Consider the following 4,737-nt stretch of genomic DNA (forward strand, 5'->3'; position numbering starts at 1 on the left):
GCTCGGTTCCCCGAAGACTATGGGCCCAAGGCTACTCTCAGCTTCTGGCTCCCTGGGCCTCCCACGCAATAGCTTCCTTCCTCCATAGTCAGCACAATGAAGGCCACGATCTGCCGTGACCTAATCACAGAGGAGTCTCTCCTTCTGTCGGCTGCCAGAAAGCATACCTGCTGCCTTCACTGGGGGACATGGAGCCACATTCGTGCTCTGGGTGGGATCACTTCTGCAGGAGAACATTACATATTCTCTTAAAGGCAAAATGCTTGTAGATTTTGCCTCTTTACTTTGTATTTACTTTTTTAAATTGCACTTGTTCACCTACAGTGTTTACAAAATCCTCGCTCAGAAGTTGGTCCCTTGCTTGGGTCCATGTTGGAGGTGAGAAGTTTCTACCACCACGGAGATACCACCAGGCAGGGCTCACTAGGGGCTACCCGAGAAGTCTTCCTACCACAGAACGGCAGAAAAGGCAGCGAATTTCTGGAGACACTGTGGACAGTGAGTAGACAATGATGGAACGGGTTAAGGTGGCTGTGAGGTCCAAAACCTCACAGAAAGTCAAGAAACCACAAAGAAAGTCCTAGAAATCCACGAGAAGAAGACAGCAGCCCGAGAAGGGGGAAAAAATGTACAAAGGCTATAAATAGTCAATTTACAGAAGAGATGCAAAAGGCTAATTAATAAGCACATAAAGAGAGGCTCACATTTATTAGTAATTAGAAAAATGCCATTAGAACAAGATCGCACTTCACACCATTTAGACTGGCAAAACAGACAGCCGGAGAGTGCCACGTGTTGGCAGACGTGCGGGGCTTTCATCACCGCTGGTGGGTGTGCAGAACGAGGCCACCACGCTAGGAGCAGCCGTGCCAGCTAGTCACGTTTCATAGACGTACATGCTAGGACCCAGCGATTCTGCCACTGGACATCTGTCCCAGAGAAACCCTCACTCTCATCCCAGAGTATGCTCCTTGCCATGCTGCCACCTGGTTGCGACACGGGTGCCCTCTCCTGGGAGAATGTTTGGGCATTGTGGAGCATCGTGTGGAACCAGAAGCATCACACGGTGTGTTTATAGGGCCACGTGTGTCCACAGGAGGATCATGGTGCCCTTCAGAGACAGGAAAGACAGGCAGTGAAGAAAATAGCACCGTAGCCTTTACACACATTGAAGATACATGCAAACACAACAAAAATGCACGTTAAACAAAATTCACACGTTGCCTATAGAAATAGGAGCAATGGGAGGGGCAGAGGGGATAAATGTAAACTCAAGAAAAGAGCCACATACAGACCAGAGATAATCCAGTTCTAAGAACTGAGGAATAGGAGAATCGAACCCGCTGCCTCCGAGGGGGGAAAGGCAAACAAACTAAGAAGGAAAGTTTTGCCTAACCCATCAATACCTTTTGTTGCCTGTAGTGCTCTACTGCAGGCAAGAACCCCTTGCACTTGGCTTAACCCTGGGGCTGTGGCAGCTTATTTCACCCCAGGACTCTCTTTGCACAGAAGACCTACTGAGGATGGTTAGAATCTGTGCTTGTTGGCATGTGCTTTGGAAAACATAGTTTACAATAAATCAACCTGCTGACTTTGCATTCACTTCATGGCCCCGGGAGCCCACTGTTTGTTTACGCTTGTGTGAATGTGTGTGCGAGTGTACAAATGAATGGTGATGGTCTCTTCTGGGAATTAATGATGCTTTGGTCTGGTGCATTTCTCAGAACCGCTCAAAGGGTTAATTCGGCTAGATAAAAATTCTTACTTGGCTCGTGACTTGTCTTCTCAGGACACTGAATTGTTTCTCTTATTTTCATCTTGTCCCATTTTTTTCAAATAACAACTCCTGGTGATCAAGACTGGACAGTAAAAAATTAAACTTTGGGTTAAGCTCACAGATACAAGGCGTGAGGTCTGAAGTGTGAGAAAATACCCACCCACACACACACATACACACACACACACATTCCCCCACACAACATCTAGCTTCCCAAAGAGGTTCTAGCTTCCCATATTATCAGCACCTGGCAGGATGAGACTATTTTATGTAAATGGATTCATTATTATTAATTTCTGCCGGCGCTGAACGATTTATGAACTGCTTTTCGAATGTAGAAAAGTGGTTCATGAATCAGAAGGAAAAATGTTCCCCAAAACTGGCATCGATAAATAACGACTTTTATTCATGGATCCCTCCCATGGTGTCTTTTATCTTCCGAAAGGATGGGATGGGAATGACCAAATCAGTATGGGGGAGGGGGGCTGGGACAGACGAGGAAGCAGGGGTCAAGGAATTCCAGAGCCGGTTCCTGCGGCAGCTCCAGGGGCCGGTGGCAAATTGTGCTGGCTGAGGTTACCCTCCCCGCCCTTCCTCTCCTGCAGGCTTCCTCTCCTCTCCTCTCTCTCATTTGTGTATCAAAGTGCTGGATTAAAATAGTTTTGCACTTTTCCAATTGCAAATGAGATTCAGCAGGTATCCAGTCCTCTGGAGAGGAAAAAAAAAAAAACAAAACAACACTTCATCTGCCAATCACACTTTGATTCATTGTCCCGGGATAGACCAGCAGAGGAGGGCAGGTGCCAAGTGCATTGGCTGCCGGAAGTACCATTCCAATTCAGGGTCATCTGTCTCCAGAGACTTTCGGAGCCACCGTGGACCTGCAAGGCAAGGACAGGAATTAGGGAGTTCACTGAACACTGCTGGAGGGCGCATTTCTAGGATCCGAAGTCAGCGGCAACAGGGGTCTTTGGTACATTATTATTTCCAGGTTCTGTCAAGTTAAGAAGACCCTGGATGTTGCTGGACTGCTGCTTTACAAGCCTCACAGGCCACGAGGCAGATGGACAAGGCTCTCCCAGCTTTGGCAGGCAGAGGGAATTCAAGACTGTTCCTAAAGCCCCAAGACCCCACCAAAAGGCTACCTCTCATACCCGGAGAGAGGGATCCAAGTAAGCCGTCCCCCCACCGCCCCCCAACTGCCTCCAGACGGAAACACAGCTAGCGAGTCCTCCCAGGGATTGCGAAGTTCATCAGCTGTCTGCACCAGTCTCCAGAGAAGCGATAAATCAAGCTACAAATAATCTGGGACAGCCCGAAGCTACAGGAGAGTTACCACTGTTGGATTAATGCGAATGCATACCCACTCGGGGGAAGAGGGGCCAGAGGAAGAAAAACATTACTTGAAGTGGTGGCCCCCGCTCTACCTGCCAGCTCACTCAATCAGCTTTTGCCTGGAAATAAGCATAAAATTGAACCATGAATCTGCAGTCCCTTCTGGGTCTCATTCCCACATGTCTCTCCTTGGGTGGTCATCTCATGGTGTGTGATTCTAGCTCTTTAAAATATTCATTTTTAATACAACTACTTAATCTAGTGTTCCACTGTAGAAACAGTGATCTGTTTCAACACCAGAAGATAAATTGGAAAACCAGTTGTGGGAATCCCGAAAGCTCATGTGGCCATTTCCAAAGGGACACCTCACAGGCCGGATAGACTTTAATCCCCAGGTAAGATGGGGCCTCCCTGCCTTCATTGGTTGGCTTTCCATATTAATGAACTCCTTCCTACCTCTTAACCCCGTTGTGAATAAGCAGAAAAGCACCTTCGAAGCAAGTCAGTAAATAAATATATTTTGTTCTGTTCCATTGTGCAATGAGTTAATCCATGCACCATTTCTGGACAGCAGATGAACACTTCTATTTAAAGGAAGAAAAACGAAGATACCAAGTAGCCTACCATGACAGGCCAGAAAGTTGGAATCAAATTAAAATGAAAACTTTCCATTTCTGAGTCTTCGTCCCAGACAGACGTATCCATTCAGTTCTTGAGCACCTTCTGGCTGCTTCCACCATTGTGTGGGCCCATGTGGATATCACCATCAACAAGACGAGGAAAGCCCCAGCCTGTCCACAAGGAGTTTTTAACCCCGGGGCAGGAGAGGACAGTAATAAGGTGTCGTAATGAAATAAAACAAGATAACGAAGACATGGCTATTATTTTCTAGCAAATCGAATGGTCAAGAGATGTCATCCAATGGCAATGTGGAGAACTGACAGACAAGTCCAAACAGACAGACAGAAGTACGTGGGAACAGGACAAACCCAAGGGACAAACAGGGCTAGCCCCGGACACAGCAAGGGGAAGGGAGGAAAAGGAAGAGCTTAGAAAAGCCAGCTGAGTCAAATCATGCCAAACCAACGGTGAGGTGCCCACTTTTTATTCTTCACACCCTGGGGCGATCTGTTAGACGAGGAACCAAGAAGGTTAGTTTCAATGACGTGATTACCATAGAACCTCACTGAAGAAACTACGCTCAAAAACCAAAACACCGAAACAAGAACGCAAAGAAGCATATTTTCTCAACCTACTGGCGAAATCCGTTCTCGGGGAGAAAGAATGGACTGGCTGTCGTTAGGAACTCCGTAAATCACCTATTGCCTTTAAATATCTCCGCTGGTCTGTTTGTTCCAACGTAAGCCAACTACTTCGCTACTCAGGACACCAAAGGTTGTCCGACTCTGAAGAAGTAGGGGTTGAAAGAAAAGGCATTTGGGAATTAAATATATGCTTTCATCAGTTGAACTTTTATACAGATTGACTGCAGTGAAAAATTAGAGCTTTGTGTAATCCAATAGAGTAAAATCAAATGCCCCGAATAAATAAATCGTTGTCTTTTTTTATTAGCTTTCCATCACCCCCAGATCCATTTGTAAGTTGCATTGTGTCACCTCTCTTTT

The 4,737-nt window shown here is 46.5% G+C and overlaps 1 long non-coding RNA gene across 1 annotated transcript; it reads right to left on the reverse strand.

Annotated features, from left to right (window-relative positions):
• Positions 1-2,531: 2,531 nt before the first annotated feature.
• On the reverse strand, positions 2,532-4,506 carry LOC116580021. Its single transcript, XR_004281494.1, has 3 exons — positions 4,369-4,506; positions 3,737-4,240; positions 2,532-2,658 (listed from the first exon to the last, which is right to left on the reverse strand). It is a non-coding gene; the product is annotated as an uncharacterized LOC116580021 (long non-coding RNA).
• Positions 4,507-4,737: the final 231 nt, after the last annotated feature.

The sequence above is a fragment of the Mustela erminea genome, chromosome 19 (assembly GCF_009829155.1).
Source record: "Mustela erminea isolate mMusErm1 chromosome 19, mMusErm1.Pri, whole genome shotgun sequence".
Lineage (NCBI taxonomy): Eukaryota > Metazoa > Chordata > Mammalia > Carnivora > Mustelidae > Mustela > Mustela erminea.